At 38.4% G+C, this 20862-nt stretch overlaps 1 pseudogene; it reads right to left on the bottom strand.

The window, feature by feature from the left end:
* Positions 1–2004: 2004 nt before the first annotated feature.
* Positions 2005–20586, bottom strand: LOC143879090 (protein trichome birefringence-like 3; annotated as a pseudogene).
* Positions 20587–20862: the final 276 nt, after the last annotated feature.

The raw sequence follows: 20862 nt of genomic DNA, 5'->3' as shown, positions 1-20862 counted from the left end.
TGTGGGTCTGATTTTGGTTCGTCTGTCAATTACTTCCTTTGTGATTCTGTGTAAACTTGTATGTCTGTCTATCCGGTGCTCTGAGAGTTGTGTTATGTTGATGGAGGAGACAAGAACCTTCATTTTATCAACTATACTCATCACCACAGTCATCCGTTGATCGAAGCCCATCGCATAAGCCCATCACACTAGAGTTCAGCCACCTCAGATGATTTAAATGAATAAGACAAAATCTGAGCCTATGTGGCTGCTCTCTCATGCAACAGCCGTTGCACGAAATGCCTTATGCGATGGTCCCTATCAAATCCCACGTGGCCACGTTTGAATACCCACAAGATTTAGATTTGGATATCTCACTTTTGCAGTTGAGATTTGGAACTTGATCAGATCCTTAGATTTCCAAATCAGCTACAGCAAGGAAAAAAATTCGATTTTCAAATCTGTTCTACAAGACATTATTTTCGTAGGTTTGATTTTCAACATCTAAGACGAATGGCTTAGTTATTAGCGTTATTTTACTTCCAAAGGATAACAATAATAAGGAAACTTCTAGTACCACAATGCTTGGGAAAGAAAAATGTACAGGAAGAAGAGACTATAAATTATGGGTCTTGCTTCCTTCTCATTATTCAGAGACAAGTTTTCATATTATGTGAAGTCCTATGACAAGCTTTGGCAGAACACAAAATTAAAGTTAGTAGATAAACAATTTGGACCTGCTTCTGAATGGAAAATGCTACAGACCATGTTCCGCCAAATGTCATTGAGAACACCTTGATTGAATAATCCAACACCCTTGATCCATAAGCCTCATTTATGTTACGACCAAGAAATGATAATCCATTTTTTTTTTGTAGTTCTTTATCTTGGGCATGGGATGTCATTTGGGATGGGACCACGACCATGTGGGTCACCTCATGATTCTGTGCATGATCAATGATCTTTGATTTCACATACATGTCCATGCGTGAGACCCAAAAATTGCTTGTTACCATTCACCGCGAAAATGACTTCTACCTAGTCATTTTTCATGAAAAATATGGCATGCATGGTTTTTTATTCTTCTCCTTGGTGAAGGAAAAATGAGGTGGAGCTCATCCTTGTATCTCTTCTACTCTACCATGAGGAATGTTTAGTCTTTTTAGGACTAGGACAAGAGATTACTATTTATTTGGTTTTTTCCTTTTTGGAAAGCTAGTAATGAGTTTCTTTATTTATTAGGATTTGTTTCCTAAGTATAGTAGGATTCATTTCTAATTATAGGTGTTCTAATTTTAGGGCTTTCTTTTAAGAAAAGTTTACTAAGCTGGAAATTGCATTTCTTTTATATAAGACATTGTAAGCTATAGTTTTAAATGAATCATGGAATAATATCAAAGATGTTTGTCTCTCTCTCTCTCTCTCTCTCTCTCTCTCTCTCTCTCTCTCTCTCTCTCTCTCTCTCTTCTTCTTCTTCTTCTTCTTCCCTTTCCTAGTGGATTCTAGGGTTCTTCTTCTTCCTCTAGTGGATTCTACGGCAATTATCGGATCGTATGCTTCGGATGCGATTCCACGTTTGATTCGCTGCGTTATTTTAGTACCAACTGTGGTAGTAGTTATAGTTTTCTTGGTGGGTTGTTTCCGCGTAATTCATCAACTGCTCGAAAAGGGATGCTAAGGAAACTCATCAAAAATTGCCTAGTTCATCAACTGCAAAGGAAACTTGCCCAAAATTACCTATAGAAAGTATTTCAATTTCTTCATTTCACATCCCCCTCTACATTGAACCCTTCTTCCAGCATATGGGATTAACTTCAACAGAATCTGAGCCTAACTTGGGCCCTCATACAAAGTGGAGCCTTGGAAAAGGTTCCCACAGTAAATCAATCAATCCAGGTTGAGTGATGGAGCTAATCCAAACAATCACACATTTTATATAATAGGATAGGACATGTAAATAAAAAATAACCCAATACAAAACATGAGGTAATCATAAATTACAGAAAAGATAAAGAGAGCGTACAAAATACCACTTGGAGGGAAGTAAACAGTCCAACAAAAAACTCCACCACAAAACCTACGTTTTGAATGTTGAAGCTAAAGGATAGAAATTTCATCTTCTTAGAAACAAAATAAAGTTCAAATCCACTTTCATGAGCCTATACTTTGCCTTTTTTAAACCTCACAAAATCGTTAACTATTACATAATAAATTAGGAGGCATAAAGATCTCTCATTGAACCTTCATACTCTTAACCCTCTATAATATACTACTGTATTTTTACATAGAAACTTGAGTATGTTGTGATGCTTTCTGGTTCACTAAAACAAATGTAAAGTTCATCAAAACTTGTATTTGACTTGGGAACCAAATTTGTTACATTGTTCACAACCTTTAGGAAGTGTGTTCAAATTGGAAAATACACTGGATCCTGTGAGAATACTTCTATAGCCCCAGCAATGTAGAGAGCATAAATCAATAACTGATGGCTTCATGAAGCCAATTTCTTCCCTTCAATGTCTTGCCATTGAAAGAGTGGCATTTTTTTTTGGGGTTAAACTCACCACCTTGACCATGCTAAGTGGGTCCAGGTATGGGATCTAATTCCATCAAATGTAGGTAGGATTTTGTCTTGAAGGTAATTTGTTAATACGATCAACATGAATATAGTGTTGGCTGCCATCTTACTACCCAGCCCAAAATGATATTTCACCAGAGTTAATTGTCTCCACAGTCTGAGTTTGAGATGTCTGTGCATGACTTCCAGTATGAGACTCTTGGGCTAGCCCCAATACCACCAATGTTGACCTAATATAATATTCACATTTCCAAACTCCAATATATCAGTATTGAGGGGAGAGTTAAATTGGACAAGAAAGAAAAACAGGGTCTGCAAGAACCTCGTTAATGATGATCAGATGTTTGGTTGGTTCAATGCATTTTCAAGCTGTGATGCTGGTAACTGGTAGGAACAAATGATATTCCAATGTCAAAATATACATGAAGCAATCTCAAATTGTATAATGAGTAATATGACAAGTCAGACTAGGGGATTTAGATAAAAAAGAAACATCAGACCTTGCTCACTGCGGATATTTTACATAGTTGATTTCCTACATTTTTTTCAAAAGTGATAGCCAAAAATATCAACAATGAGAACACCATACAATCAATGTAGAAAGTAGAAACACCCTTCAACTTAAATGGACATAAAAAAGATAAGACCCATATAGCCATTTGATAGACATCGAGGATTAGGGAAGCATGCATGTAACACTTGACAGCATTTTGGGAGTCAGATATACCCCTCGGTCCAAAATGGAAAGTAAAGCCAAGATGTGCAAATACATAATGACTAAGTTACAGTGGCAACGATTTCCCCATCACGAACAACAAAGAACTTCACGAGGGTTCAAAACACAGGAACCACTATTTAGAAGCTTTGAATCAATCATTGACTTGCCCAGGTTGATTCGGTTTTTGGCCCAACTGCGTTAATCATAAACTCCCTCGGTTGGAGTCAATAAAAAATTGGGTTTACTTTAGGAAAGTTCTTGTTCAAGGATGAGAAATATCCATATTTAATCTACCACTTCCATCAAAGTTTAATATCCAATTCCAAATACCTTGGTCCTAAAGAAGAACACTCTGGTCTCATTAGGAGTCACTGTAGAATCAACCCAATTGGCCCATGTCTTCAAACCCATCCTATAAGCAGTCGGTGCTTCAAGCTCCTCAAACCCTTCTTCTCCATTTGAAAAACCTGCACTCAATCGATCTTCCAATGGGTATAATGAGATCAATTTTAATTAAAAAAATGATAATTATAACATAAAACAGATCACTTAGTTCAGAACGTTTAAGCATTATGATCTCAGAAGTCTGAAGAACTAATCAGTTATGGAAGAAAGTCATGTTGTGCTGCAATTGATTAGCATCATCAAAATTGCTTACACTATTTGGTTGCATCATCAAAAAATTTTAAAAATTATACTCAATTGTAGGAGTTAGAAGAACTTACAGCGACTTTATCTTTAGGCCACTCATCCACCATACATAAGTATTAAACACAACGATATCCATCCCTATCCAGTGCTTTGCATGCTTGGAGATAGAATCGACTTTCAGTATTCTCATGTTTGGGTCTCCTATTATATAAAGATCATAATTGGATTCGACAAGGTGCCCAATATAATTTAATTGAAGCATTGTACTCCTGTGGGTGCATTGGATAAAACCATTATAAGCTTAATATTCAAAGAAATTCGAGATTTTGGGCCTCTTTGGATTCAACTAAGATTGATTCTTTGTGAATAAGACTTTGAATTTAATAGAATTTGCATAGTAAGGCCTCTTTTGCAGCCATTAACCATATCATTTCTAAAACTATGATAACCATTATTTGCAAATAATCATATTTAACTTCAAAACCATTTGCATATAAGATTATATGCAAATAAATTTTATCCAAATAGGCCGTTAATCTGTGGAGGATTGGGGTGTTGGTGGCTTTGAATACAGATAAAGATTGATCGTGTCTCATGGAATTCTGGTCTCCTGGTATATGAGCTTGTACCATACAGACAAATGATTGTCATTGTGCTCTTTGAAGGATTTTGGTCTACTGGTATATGAGCTTGTACCATACAGACAAATAATTGCCATTTCCCTCTTTGTAGTGAATCACTTACAAACATTAGCCTCTTTCCTCTCAGTCTTTCTAGGGAGACTTTCGCATCAAACCTGGAAGATGAAGTCAATACTTATGGGTTTTCAATTATAACATAAAAACCACGCTTTAATGGGGAGTGAGATTTGTTTACAAGTTGGTATATGCTTTTCCGGGCACTAAGTGATATGTACATGATGTATATATGAATGTTGAACTATCATGCAATTTAAAATGTCGGGTTCTTAGATAAATTGACATTAATCTATAGTTTTGTACTAATTCCAAACTTGGGAACCGTGAAGCTACCAATTACTCCAGTAGGTTAAAGCTATTAGAGCTGATGTTGTTTGATCATTTATACTTTAGCACTCCCCCTCTCGTGTGACCCCTCTTTTTTTGGGTTCGGTGGATTTTAACATCAAGGAGTTGTTGGGTTTTGAATTCAGGACCTGGCACGAGGCAATAGATCTGCTACCAAGTTAAACAACCAATCACTCCAAAAGCTTAAGGTGTTAGAGTTGGTGTTATTTAATCATTTAAACTTAAACATATATTACTACTGATAGAATGAAAGAATTTTATACAAGAGTTAGCTAACCTCGGAAAGTTGCATTCGTTCGGCTGCCATTCCCAAAGCTGATAATCATTGTCCACCCTTCCATTCTTTACACTTGATACTTGTCAGTCCAAATACGGACAAGTCTGCTCTGAATACAAAGGCTTGTTGAACTGTTGAACACCCACTTCCCCTTTACAACATTGCACTTATTAAATGCATTGAACTCCATCTTTTCTGCAACAAAGACCTCTTCTACAGAGGAATCCACTTTCTCCTCTACACAGTATTCAAATAGTTCATGTCAAACTCGCAAAATATTAGTCGAGTAGCAAAAGTGGCCAAGTATAATTACCTGTTGTAGCCTCACTTATTAGATCTTGTTTAGAACAAGGTGTAAGCTTGAGAATGGAGGTGCGAGTGAGTGCGCAAATATCTTCTACGTAGAGAAGACCGGTGTTATCAATGACAAATCCTGCTCCTGGTCTAAACCTCACGCAGGCCAGTTTAAGATTAATTCAGATGCTTCATTGGAAGAAAATGGTGCCACAATTGGGGGACTAATCAGAAGCGATGATGGCTGGCTTCTATCCATGTTCTCTACTGAGGTTTCCAAAGCAGAGATTTTCGGGCTTGAATTATAGGTCATCGAAGCGGGTATTTGTCTGGCTCTTGAAATTGGCATTTCGAATATTTGGATTGAATCAGACTCTCTCTTCACTGTGGAAGTATTACAAGGCAAATCAATCTTCTCTTGGAAAAGTATTACCACTGTAAGTAATATCAAATCCTTGCTGGCCAAGCTCTCTAGATGGAAAATTTCCCATATCTGGAGGGAAGGAAATGCAGCAGCTGATTACCTATCCAACACCCATTGCCCTATTAAAGGCTTTGACATTGTTCCATTCCTTGCGTCGCCCGAGTTGCTGGACTTGATCGCAGCAGATGAAAAGGGTCAAGTCTATCCTAGATTGGGCTGATCTCGTTGGCCTCCGAAGAATCCTGCTATCTTGATTCGTTTTGAATCTGTTTTGGGTGGATTTGCCTGCCCTTGCCCCTGGTGGTTGGGGTTCTGTTTCCATATTATTCTTTATTATTGATTTATAGTTTGTTTTCCTTTTTGTGGCTCTTGGGGCCTGTATACTGTATTCTCCTTTGTTTTTATTTATTTCTGGTGGGGGTCTTGTCTAACCCCAGCTTTCTCGTCAAAAAAAAAAGAAAAAAAAAAGAGAAGACCGGCGAAGGCGCAAACTATGACAGCCATGATAGAGAGGGGAAGTTTCACTCTCAATGGTTTCATTAATAGCTTGTGTGAAAAGCATATCACTATGAGTAGAAAATTTAGGCAAGGTGTGAGGGGAGAGCTTCTATTTTGAAATATAAAGAGATTGAGTGATTAATAACATGTGGGTGGTATTTTTGAAAAAAAAACAAAAAAACATGTGGGGGTGCAACAGAATAATGAGAAATTAAAGAAGTTCTGTGGGGTAATTTTTACCATTGAGTAGGAGTAAAGTAACAATCATGTATAGAGGGTGGTGGTCTCTATTATATTGGGGGGTTAGAAAAGGTGGCATGCCAACATCTTCACTACTTTCTAACTCCATGCCAACATCTCTCTCTCTCTCTCTCTCTCTCTCTCTCTCTCTCTCTCTCTCTCTCTCTCTCACACACACACACACACACACACACACACACACACACACATGTGAGCAGCTATGGAATTATCTTTGCCATTTGTATAGCATAAACATCCTCATCCGTAATAGCTATTTGTTTTAGGAAACACATTGTTGCATAATTCTGTTTATGAGAATGATTTGGAGACAACAGTGATGATATTAATTAACGATCTAGGTATAATGACCTCTTTAATTAATTGACTGGGCCAGATGAACCTTTCCTTTTCATTAAAATTTGAACTCTTTTGCTTCTATAAAAACTCGAGAATCATGAGTGTCTTACATTTTATATCGAGAGGGGATGAAAAGATGTTGGTGGTAGGTCTGAAAGAGAGGCCGACTGTCTAGTTCGAGTGTGGGCTTTAAGTGTAGGCTTGATTCTCGTTGCGCCACATTTTTGACCCATTGAGAAATTGGGCCTGTTGTGCCTGACCAAACCCAAGGGGGAGAATTTGCAACCATAATTGGTGGAAGCATTGGGACCTGCACGTGTCCAACTATTGAACCCCACATCATTTCATGGAGGCTCTAATAATATGAGGCCCTACATATTCTCCCCCTTTCCTCTCTAAGCCACCCTCAAGTATTTATAACTACTCTTTTTATGCCAAAAGAGGTGGTACAGGAATAAAAGGGGGCGAATGTCAGATTTACCTACATATACGGGTGATATTTAAAATATCATGATACATAGGACAATATAGTATCTAGGACAATAGATTGTGATATTTAAATCTCTGATATATCAAGATAGTTTGAAATACCGAAATTAAAATAGTGATATTTTACAACCGTGGTCAATGGCCTATTTAGTAAGTAGTTGGTAAAAGATTGCAGAGGAAGAGGAAGAAATGCTTTGCACAGAAGAAGAAGATGAAGTTTGACCAACTCAAAACTTGTGTTGGTCTGTGTTCTTGATATATTTAAAAACACTATACACGTTACAATGAGTTGGAAAATTCCTTGATTGCAGGGATGCTAATAATATACAAGGAAAATAAAAGCAACTATAGAAGAAACAATTAATTGAATATTTAGTGTCCTTATTTACAAGGACTGTTACGAGGGAAGTTGCCCTGTTTGGTGAGATTTCCTTCTAAGATAGGATTCTCCTTAATAGGCCACCTCAAGCTGATAGGGAGGGGACGGACCTGAAGCTTGTCACGTAGGAAGGTGAAGCGCATAGAAGTGAGCCCCTTAGTGAAAATGTCAACCACTTGGTCTTTGGTGGAGATATACCGGACATCAAACTCTTTCCGAACAACTTTCTCTCTGATAAAATGATAGTCGACCTCAATGTGTTTAGTACGTGCATGGAAAACTGGATTAGAGGCAAGAGAGATGGCACTGATGTTGTCGCACCATACAACAGGGGTACGGGTGTGAATACTAAGGTCCCGAAAGAGAAACTGTATCCAAGTTAATTAGGCTGCAGATTGGGCTAAAGAGCGATATTCAGATTCTGTACTGGAACGAGAAACTGTGGGCTGCTTCTTTGCACTCCACGAGACTAAGTTGTCACCAAGGTAGACACATTGACCAGATGTGGATCGACGATTATCTGGATTACCAACCCAATTAGCATCACAGAGGGCAGACAAGGAAAAATTGGATGGGACTATTAGAAGTCCATGAGTGACTGTCCCTTTGAGATAGCGCAAAATACGTTTGACTGCAGTTAAATGAACCGTCGCAGGAGAGTGCATAAACTGGCATACTTGGTTAACGGCGAAGGCAATATCAGGACGGGTCCAAGTGAGATACTGAAGAGCGCCTACAATGCTACGGTATTCAGAAGGATTTGGGAGAGGGTCGCCAGAGGAAGTTGACATTTGGCCGCCTGAAACCACCGGAGACGAGTATGGCTTTGCTCCATCCATTTTGTACTTTGTTAACAGATCAACAACATACTTTGTTTGGGAAAGGAATAACCCATGACGCGATTGGTGCACTTCGAGGCCAAGAAAATAATGTAAAGGTCCAAGATCTTTCATGGGAAAAACATCGGCTAGCTGAGTTATTGCAGCATTAATGGAAGCAGAGTGACTGCCTGTAATAATGATGTCATCCACATAAATCAGTAGAATGATGAGATGTCCCTGTTGTCTGCGCACAAAGAGAGAAAGATCGGTGGAAGAGCCTCGAAAACCAAGCTTTTGAAGATGAGTGGTGAACTGATCATACCAAGCCCGTGGAGCTTGTTTGAGGCCATATAAGGACTTGTGGAGGCGACAAACATGATGTGGATGCTGTGGATCAACAAACCCAGGGGGTTGGATCATGTAGACCTCCTCTTTGAGTTCTCCATGTCAAAAAGCATTTCTGAACGTCAAGTTGTCGGATGGGCCAATTGAAGTGAACTGCCATAGCTAAGACAATCCGTATTGTGGTAGGCTTGGCAACGGGGCTGAATGTGTCAGTATAGTCAACACCTGCATGTTGGTGGAATCCTTTGGCAACGAGTCATGCTATGTACCTTTCAATAGTGCCATCAGCCCAATGTTTTAATTTATAAACCCACCGGCAACCCATGATATTCATGTGAGGGCGAACAGGAACAAGAGACCAAGTGCCATTTCTCTGTAGGGCATCAAACTCTTGGGCCATAGCATGCCGCCATTTAGAGCTTTTGTTGGCAATGGTGAAACAGGAAGGTTCAGAGGCGGATTTCAAAGAGTGAAGTGCTGTAGGAAGTGGGTAACGAGAGGTTCGAAAAGAGTGTTTGGGTTTGCGAGTACCATTCTGGGATCGCGTCACCATTGGGTGAGTGGAAGGATGCCAAAGAGGTTCACGAGATTGTGGAGAAGTTGAGGTAGATGAGGGATAATGGTTATTGGTAGAGGTAATAGGTGTTGAGGAAGGACATCAGGGGAGGTTGCAGGTTGGGGAATGGCATTAGAGGTACTGTCATTTGGAGAGGTAGTGGGTTGGGGTTGAGTAATGAGACAAGGTTCATGGGTGAGAGGACGAGTAGTGGGTGTCGTTAAGATAGGTAAAGTGGATGACACTGGTGGAGTAGCGCTAAGGAGAAAAGCTGGGTAAGTGTTGTCCGCGACAGGAGTGAGTGGAGGCATGGCCGAGATGTCCTTGAAGGGGAATGTGTGCTCATCGAAGACCACATGGCGAGAAAGAAAGACATAACCTGTGGCAATGTCAAGACACCGATACCCATGGTGATGTAAGCTATATCCAAGAAAGACACATATAGAGGAGCAAAAATCTAACTTAGTCTTAGTATAAGGACGTAGACACGGAAAGCACAAACACCCAAAAGTGCGAAGAAAAGTATAGTTAGGCGGCCTGCCAAAGAGACATTCCCATGGAGTGTGATTTTTAAGAATCCGAGAAGGGAGCCGGTTGATGAGAAAAATGGCTGTGTTGAAGGCCTCAACCCAAAAGTGGGTGGGCATGTGGGCATGGGCGAGTAGGGTGAGGTCCATGTCAACAATATGGTGGTGTTTTCTCTCAGCGGCTCCATTATGTTCCGGCGTGTGAGGACATGAAATACGGTGAGATATGCCATTATCAAAAAGTAGTTTTTGAAAACGATGACTCATGAACTCACCCCCGCCGTCAGATTGAAATTGTTTTATATTAACGGATGGCATATTTTCTACATATTTTTTGAATTGAACAAACACATCATAAGCATGGGAGCGAATTTTTAAGGGATAAAGCCAAACATACTTTGTGCAATCATCAATAAAAGAAATATAATAACGAAACCCACTTATTGATAAAATAGGGGAAGGGCCCCAAATGTCACAATGGATCAAGTCTAAAGGACGATAAGAGATAGAAGAAGACAAGGAAAATGGCAGCTTCGTGCTTTTACCCATTTGGCATGAAGGGCAAATGGAAGAAAGCTGAGCAGCGCCAAGGACAGGTAATTTAAAAAAGGAAACAATGCGCTGCAAAACATTAGAAGATGGATGGCCCAGCCGAGAGTGTCATATGGGTGCGGAGACTCGTTCACCAATGTAAGCAATGGAGCGGGGTTTAGTGATGTGGGTGCGTTGCAAATGAAGGGGGTAGAGGCCATTCTCAATCCGTCCGCGGAAAAGCATCCTCCCCGTGGCTTTGTCCTTAATACAAAAACCAGATGAGTCAAAACAAATAACACAATTATTATCATTGGTGAGACGATAAACAAAGAGAAGATTGGTAGAAATATTAGGACCATGTAACATGTTGGTTAGATTAAATTTTGCATGGGGAGTATGAAGGATATTATGACCAATGTGAGAGATATGCAAACCTGCACCATTGCCAACAGAAACCTTGTCAGTGCCTTGATATTCAGAATACAAGGAGAGGTTCCCAAGGTCCGAAGTGAGATGATCGGTAGCACCAGTGTCGGTATACCAAGTTTGATCAAGAGCGGTGGGAGAAGTAGCCATAGCAGCAAGCCTTGGGGGTGGTTGGCGTCCTTGAAGCACAGAAGGGAGGCTGTAACAGTCCAGAGCCGTGTGACCAAGTCGGCCGCATAACTGGCAAGTAGGACGATTGGTGGTAGCGGATGGAGTTGGAAGTACCAGAACCACGTCCTCCATGAGATGTACGTCCACGACCGCGACTGCGACCACGATGGAAAGGTGGTCGATTACCACCCCGGTTGTGCGATGACGTATATGAATTATGGGGTGTAAAAAGTGCAGTTGTTGTTTGATATGATAATAGGGGCTGTGGATGATGACGCGCAAGTCGCATCTTCATGTTCAAGAGAAGACCATGAACAGAAGCAATAGAAACAAGCTCTTTTTTATTTGTGGCAGAAACATGCACAACAACGGAATCATATTTTTCGGGCAGACCATCCAAAATGCTATTCACTTGATCAGATTCATCAACAAAGTGACCCACGGCCGATAACTCATCAACAAGACTCTTATGTTTAAGGAGATAATCTGTGATTGATAGATTACCTTTGCGAAGGTTCTGTAGCTATCTTTTTAATTCAATCATGCGTGCGCGAGAGAGCAAGGCAAAGCGCTCTTCAATGGCAGTCCACACAGCGCGAGAGGTGTGGAGGCCAACGACTTGAGAGAAAACATGTTCAGAGAGAGTTGCACACAGCCAATAAGAGATTTTGGTCTTGTCTATACCATTCAATGTAGGCATGATTAATGACCGATGTAACGGTCCCATCTTTGTCACGGAGAAACTTTTCCGGACATGGTTTAGAGCCATCAACGAAACCCATGAGATCATGGCTGAGAAGAAGTGGTTCAAATTGGGAGCGCCACCGTAGGAAATTACCGCGATCAAGCTTAATAGAAACAAGGTTGGATATACTGGAAATGATGAAGGATGGAGAAGAGGAAGAGGAAGAGGAGGAGGAGGAGGAATTGTTGTTGTCGGTTGACAAGGCCATGAGAAGAGAATAGGAAAAAATAAAAATGACTGAGTCTACAGCTTTGATACCATAAAAGATGGCGAACTTGGGGGAAAAGGGTTTGTCGCAAAAGGGTTGTAGCTCTCTTTCTTTCTTTTTTCCTTTCTAAACCTAAGTGTCTAAGTTGTCTGTGAAAGAGAGAAATAAACTCTCGGATGCTTATATGAGCATAAGAGATAGAGGGGCAGTTTTGTTCTTTTATTTATAAAAAAAACCTATTAACTCCACCGACTTAACACGCCCACACACTTCATGAAACTTCATGGAATTTGTGGTGGTCACGTGAGTGTCCAAGTGGGCACCGGGTATTACAATAACTATTGCAATTATGTTGTTATTTTTTATGTGAAACAAAACATCATAGTTAGCATTTCTAATACTATTGTCTTCATTGATAGTACAGAACAACAGATGCCTTCCACAAACTCAGACCATTAACAAAAAAATGTAGACCATAAAACATTCAAAAACAGAGATTGTGGGACTCACACAAGTTCAGAACTGGGCATCAAACTAGAACATGAAATGGGTTTTTCTATGCAATTCGTTCTCGGAATGGAAACCATCCAACTTAGACAAGCATTGGTTCTAAAACGAATAAGATCAACTTAAACTTTTTCATAAAATAATTCAGAGCCTACTCACCAGGAAAGCATAGAAGGCCATGGACCAGAAAGAGATTTATCTGGCACTGCAACTGTAACACAAAGAACATAGACACATCGACATGATGAAGACATGTATCAAACCTCCAAACTGAATGAGTTCTACCAGCTCTTCACGCTCAGTATATATTATAGATTATATTAAGATAAGGATTGTCTGACTGAGTTCTAAATAATTATGAATAAAGAGAGTAGTAAAAAGCTGGAGTACTACGTACTTGTGAGGAACTGAATTATGCTGGCCAACTGCTCCTGCTCCTGTGAACAGAAAAAAGGAAATAAGAAAAAATACATGAAAATTTGATATTACATAACTTTAAAGGAACCTAAACGTCACTTTTTTTAAAAGATTTGCAAAAAGGAAACCTTAATTAACTTCACTATCCCTTATGAAATCCAAGCGGAGCGACAATCTTCACTTGCAAAACACCAAAAAATCATAAATATTAGAGCATGCTATCAATACACACAATGTGTAAAGGATAGAAAACAAAAAATTATTTTGACAATACCGTATCTTATAAAACTTGGAAGAATGGATACCATCATGATACTAAATCTTCACCTACAAAACACCGACCAATCACAAAACTTAGAATATAAGCAAGAAGAAAAGGAAAATGACTGCAATATAATAAAGAAAAAAAAAGAAAATGTAAGAGAGAGAGAGAGAGACAACCATATGAGTTTACAAAATGAATAAAGGGAAACTAGAAAATGCAATGCTCCAAGTTAAAATGACATCCACAAGATATGCACCTACTCAATTCAAAGATCTAAACAATGGTGCCTAGATAGACTTTACCTAAAGGGAGGCACTATATCCTCCTTGATATCTTCGAGAGATGAAATCTAAAATCAAAGATGTGACAGACGACAATGGACAGGGTTAGGATTGGAATATAATTAGGAAAAAAATGAATAGAAGAAAAGAAAAATTACCTTCCAATCGCTTCTTCGATTCTAGCACAATTGACAGAAATACTTTCATTCATGAAAATATTTCCATACAACCATTATATATATATATATATATATATAGAGAGAGAGAGAGAGAGAGAGAGAGAATCATTTCATTCATTAATATCAAAACCATTCAATTCATTAGGAAACAATTCATTCGTAAAACAAACTTGTCCATATTACAATTCTTGCTCATAAACTATTATATCAACTTTTAGTCAAATCATTTCCCCCTTTCGTTCTATATGCGTTGTACCTGCAAAAGGATAATTTATAAATAATTAGTAACTATATCGATTAAAAATTTCAAGTATTAAAAAGGTACAAACTTTTTAAACAAAGGATCATCGTGCATTAGCGAGACCTTGATAGAAACTTTGGAAAATCCACGATCTAGTTGTAATCCTCCCACTATTTTAGACAAATCATCACTTTGAAGAATTCCTCATGCCACTTTTGTATCAGGCTGTAGGCCACTCATCAAATAGACCTCAACCACAACCTACAAATGAAATTAATTAGTACATGCAATCGAATCAAATATACTAGTAAAGTAATAACCCATGTGGATGGCAATGTAATAAACATAGTTTTGTTCAAAAAAAAAGAAAAATAAATAAATGTACATACCTCATTGGCTGGAGCTGCCCGACTTGGAGCACAATTAGTTTCAGGCTGTGTCGAAGGGGTAGCGGCATTCGGAGCCTATAATATGTAATTTAATATACCACTATAACCAATATGGAAAGTGTTAACATTTATAACTAATTTCTGTTAAATGTAACTAAACAAATAAGGAAAATCATCCTATAGACTTTAAGAAACTAATAAAGCAAGAAACCATCAAAATAGGAAAAAAAATTCTACTGACATAGTAACTAAGAAAATAAGGAAAATCATTTTAGCAGTCCTCTTTTTTGGAAAACATTAGTTCTAAAACAGAGAGCATATACAATCCAACACGGTACTCGTTAGAATCCCGGTTCTTATTTTTCTGAAACTTACTTAAAAATAGAGAAATCATTTTTAATGATTCCAGAGTTAAATAGAAAATCTTCAGAAAATTACAAAAAAAAAAAAAAAAACATGCTCCAATTTTGTGTTAATGAAAATAAACAAATTATTATTCTTGTTTACCTGTCCTGGTTGTGGATGGTGAGGTAGAGGAACTGAGAGTAATCCAACAATCCATCCTTTAATCTTCATACGGTCCTTTATTCCAAAAATCGAAACCCCATCCTTTAATCTTGGTAGAAAATGTTTAAACAGGGAAAGTGGTCGCACCTTTGTCTAGATGACGATTACCAGCAGTTAATTCCGGGGATGTGTTGTATCTTGGGCCAATCTTGGCCGTTGTTCTTTTGACATCGTTCTTTCAATTTAGGACATCCAAAAATATACAAATATCCAAGTGTGGTGGGGAGGCCACCTTCTGGCAAGGATGATATTTCAGGACAGCAACCAATAGTTAAATGATTGAGGGATGTGAGGTTTTGCATCCCATTGGGTAAGCCCCAACACCACCAATGTTGACCTAATATAATATTCACATTTCCAAACTCCAATATATCAGTATTGAGGGGGGAGTTAAATTGGACAAGAAAGAAAAACAGGGTCCGCAAGAACCTCAGTAATGATGATCGGATGTTTGGTTGGTTCAATGCATTTTCAAGTTGTGATGCTGGTAACTGGTAAGAACAAATGATATTCCAATGTCAAAATATACATGAAACAATCTCAAATTGTATAATGAGCAATATGACAAGTCAGACTAGGGGATTTAGATAAAAAAGAAACATCAGACCTTGTTCACTGTGGATATTTTACATAGTTGATTTCCTACATTTTTTTCAATAGTGATAGCCAAAAATATCAACAATGAGAACACCATACAATCAATGTAGAAAGTAGAAATACCCTTCAGCTTAAATGGACATAAAAAAGATAAGACCCATATAGCCATTTGATAGACATCGAGGATTAGGGAAGCATGCATGTAACACTTGATAGCATTTTGGGAGTCAGACATACCCGTCAGTCCAAAATGGAAAGTAAAGCCAAGATGTGAAAATACATAATGACTAAGTTACAGTGGCAACGGTTTCCCCATCACGAACAACAAAGAACTTCACGAGGGTTCAAAACACTGGAACCACTACTTAAAAACTTTGAATCAATCATTGACTTGCCCAGGTTGATTCGGTTTTTGGCCCAACTGCGTTAATCATAAACTCCCTCAGCTCACTGGAGTCAATAAAAAATCAGGTTTACTTTAGGAAAGTTCTTGTTCAAGGATGAGAAATATCCAGATTTAATATACCACTTCCATCAAAGTTTAATATCCAATTCCAAATACCTTGGTCCTAGAGAAGAACACTCTGGTCTCATTAGGAGTCACTGTAGAATCAACCCAATTGGCCCATGTCTTCAAACCCATCCTATAAGCAGTCGGTGCTTCAAGCTCCTCAAACCCTTCTTCTCCATTCGAAAAACCTAAAATGATAATTATAACATAAAACAGATCACTTAGCTCAGAAGGTTTAAGCATTATGATCTTAGAAGTCTGAAGAAGTAATCAGTTATGGAAAAAGTCATGTTGTGCTACAATTGATTAGCATCATCTAAATAGCTTACACTATTTGGCTGCATCATCAAAAAATTTAAAAAACTATACTCAATTGTAGGAGTTAGAAGAACTTACAACGACTTTATCTTTAGGCCACTCATCTACCATACATAAGTATTAAACACAACGATATCCATCCCTATCCAGTTCTTTGCATGCTTGGAGATAGAATCTACTTTCAGTATTCTCATGTTTGGGTCTCCTATTATATAAAGATCATAATTGGATTCGACAAGGTGCCTGGTATAATTTAATTGAAGCATTGTACTCCTGTGGATGCATTGGATAAAACCATTATTAGCTTAATATTCAGAGAAATCCGAGATTTTGGGCCTCTTTGGATTCAACTAAGATTGATTCTTTGTGAAAAAAACTTTGAATTTAATAGAATTTGCATAGTAAGGCCTCTTTTGCAGCCATTAACCATATCATTTCTAAAACTATGATAACCATTATTTGCAAATAATCATATTTAACTTCAAACCCATTTGCATGTAAGATTATATGCAAATAAATTTTATCCAAAGAGGCCGTTAATCTGTGGAGGATTGGCGTGTTAGTACCTTGGCTTTGAATACAGATAAAGATCGACCGCGTCTCATGGAATTCTGGTCTGCTGGTATATGAGGTTGTACCATACAGACAAATGATTGTCATTGCCCTCTTTGAAGGATTTTGGTCTACTGGTATATGAGCTTGTACCATACAGACAAATGATTGCCATTGCCCTCTTTGTAGTGAATCACTTACAAACATTAGCCTCTTTCCTCTCAGTCTTTATAGGGCGACTTTCGCATCAAACCTGGAAGATGAAGTCAATACTTATGGGTTTTCAATTAGAACATAAAACCCACGCTTTAATGGGGAATGAGATTTGTTTACAAGTTGGTATATGCTTTGTCTGGCACTAAGTGATATGTACATGATGTATATATGAATGTTGAACTATCATGCAATTTAAAATGTCGAGTTCTTATATAAATTGACATTAATCTATAGTTTTGTACTAATTCCAAACTTGGGAACCGTGAAGCTACCAATTACTCCAGTAGGTTAAAGCTATTAGAGCTGGTGTTGTTTGATCATTTATACTTTAACACTCCCCCTCACGTGTGACCCCTCTTTTTTTGGGTTCGGTGGATTTTAACATCACGGAGTTGTTGAGTTTTGAATCCAGGACCTGGAGCGAGGCAATAGCTCTACTACCAAGTGAAACAACCAATCACTCCAAAAGCTTAAGGTGTTAGAGTTGGTGTTATTTAATCATTTAAACTTAAACAGATATTACTACTGATAGAATGAAAGAATTTTATACAAGAGTTAGCTAACCTCGGAAAGTTGCATTCGTTCGGATGCCATTCCCAAAGCTGATAATCATTGTCCAGCCTTCCATTCTTTACACTTGATACTTGTCGATCCAAATACAGACAAGTCTGCTCTGAATACAAAGGCTTGTTGAACTGTTGAACACCCACTTCCCCTTTACAACATTGCACTTATCTGCATCGAACTCCATCTTTTCTATAACAAAGTCCTCTTCTACAGAGGAATCCACTTTCTCCTCTACACAGCATTCAAATAGCTCATGTCAAAATCGCAAAATATTAGTCGAGTAGCAAAGTGGCCAAGTATAATTACCTGTTGTAGCCTCAGTTATCAGATCTTGTTTAGAACAAGGTGTAAGCTTGAGAATGGAGGTGCGAGTGAGTGCGCAAATATCTTCTGCATAGAGAAGACCGGCAATGGCGAAGGCGCAAACTATGACAGCCATGATAGAGAGGGGAAGTTTCACTTTCGATGGTTTCATTAATAGCTTGTGTGAAATGCATATCACTGTGAGTAGAAAATTCAGGCAAGGTGTGAGGGGAGAGCTTCTATTTTGAAATATAAACAGATTGAGTGATTAATAACATGAGGGTGGTATTTTTGAGAGAAAAAAAACATGTGGGGGTGCAACAGAAAAACAGAGAAGGGTGCTCTCTCTCTCTCTCTCTCTCTCTCTCTCTCTCTCTCTCTCTCTCTCACACACACACACACACACACACACACACACACATGTGGCCAGCTATGGGATTATCTTTGCCATTTGTATAGCATAAACATCATCGTCCTTAATAGCTATTTGTTTTAGGAAACACATTGTTGCATAATTCTGTTTATGAGAATGATTTGGAGACAACAGTGATGATATTAATTAACGATCTAGGTATAATGACCTCTTTAATTAATTGACTGGGCCTGATGAACCTTTCCTTTTCATGAAAATTTGAACTCTTCTACTTCTATAAAAACTCGAGAACCATGAGTGTCTTACATTTTATATCGAGAGGGGATGAAAAGATGTTGGTGGTAGGTCTGAAAGAGAGGCCGACTGTCTAGGTCGAGTGTGGGCTTTAAGTGTAGGCCTGATTCTTGCAGCGCCACATTTTTGACCCATTGAGAAATTGGGCTTGTTGTGCCTAACCAAACCCAAGGGGGAGAATTTGCAACCATAATTGGTGGAAGCATTGGGACCCGCACGTGTCCAACAATTGAACCCCACATCATTTCATGGAGGCTCTAATAATACGAAGCCATACATATTCTCCCCCTTTCCTCTCCAAGCCACCCTCAAGTATTTATAACCATGGTTTTAAATTTCGACCGAAATCCGAAATGGCACATAACCGAAACGTGTCATTATTTTGTACGAGATTTCGAAATTTTGGTCGAAATTTCGTTATTTCCGAAATTTCATTCGAAATTTTAGGGATTTCGACCATTTTTTCCGATTTTTTATCCCGAAATTTCAGGGATTTCAATAACGAATAAAATATTCTTTTTATTAGTCCGTCGGATTTCGAGCAAAATTTCGATTTCGTTGCCGAAACCGGTACCAAAACTGAAATTTAAAACCATGTTTATAACTACTCTTTTTATCCCAAAAGAGGTGGTCCAGGAATAAAAGGGGGCGAATGTCAGATTTACCTACATATACGAGTGATATTTAAAATTTCATGATACATATATAGTATCTAGGACTATAGATTGTGATATTTAAAGCTCTGATATATCAAGATAGTTTAAAATACCGATATTAAAATAGTGATATTTTACAACCGTGGTCAATGGCCTATGTAGTTAGTAGTTGGTTCCCATTGTTTCTACCAATGGGAGCTGTTGGGTAAAAAAAAAGATAAAAATATCTATTTTGTGAAAAATTCCCTCATTTCATTTTTAGATAATTAATTTGTGTAATGTTCTTGGTTAAAAATGTAGATGCAAAATTGTCCCAAAATAAAGCTAAACACCTATTTATATGAATTCAAGTCTAGGTTTTTGAACTGCTTAGGTTTGATTTTCAACATCTAAGACGAATGACTCAGTTATTAGTGTTATTTTACTTTCAAAGGATAACAATATTAAGTAAAGAAAGATTTGGTATGAAAAGCATCGAAACTTCTAGTCCCACAATGCTGGGAAAGAGAAATGTATTGGAAGAAAAGGCTGTAAATTTTGGGTCTTGTTACCTTCTCATTATTTAGAGACAAGTTTTCATACCCATGTGAAGTCCTATGGCAAGCTTTGGGAGAACACAAAATTAAAATTAATTTTGTCGTGTTCATCCATTGGCGCAACGGTAAGGTTGATCCAATGTGACCTAGTGGTCAAGTTCATCTAGCCCTCCCCAGACCCCATAATGGTGGGAGCCTCGTACACTAGGCCGCCTTATTTTGTTGCATTCGTCCACATTGTCACGGGTGCCTTTCTTTGTCGTGTTCGGGAAAGTTGTAAGTGATCCCACCATGCCGATGCTCCACCATGCTGCAAGCTTAACCCTCTTCTCATCGGGAATCCCCATATAGTAAAAACAATTGCTCGACCTCTGCCAACCAATCTAGGAAATATTCAATATGAAGATGACCGTTGGAAGTGGGAAGGTCAATCTTCATACAAAAATCCCAAGAATCTCGATCTCCACCGCACGATAACCTCTAACGGTGTCCGGTCTCGCAAAAACTCGTTCGTCATATTCACCATCCTCGCTGGATTCCTCCTCATAGGCCATAGGTCCTCTAAACGTTCCAACCCTCATTGATTTTCACATAGGAACTCAAGAAACTTAGCCTTTGATAGAACACCGTTCTATCAGAAAAGAAACTAGGGAAGAAGATGATAGGGAAAAGATAAAGATTGAGTTAATTCGAGAAAACTCAGGCCTCCAATGAGTTAATTCGAGGAAACTCGACCTCCAATATGCAAACTGCACTTAATTTGATTATTCCTTGCTCAATAGCCATACGACATCTACATTATATAGAAATTAGGGGAAGCAACATAAGGA

Source organism: Tasmannia lanceolata, unplaced genomic scaffold, assembly GCF_043159265.1.
Source record: "Tasmannia lanceolata isolate RefF3 unplaced genomic scaffold, GAP_Taslan_0.1 ptg000006l, whole genome shotgun sequence".
NCBI classification, from domain to species: domain Eukaryota; kingdom Viridiplantae; phylum Streptophyta; class Magnoliopsida; order Canellales; family Winteraceae; genus Tasmannia; species Tasmannia lanceolata.
Note: the sequence above shows the minus strand (reverse complement) of the source record. Positions and strands in the feature narration are given on the sequence as shown.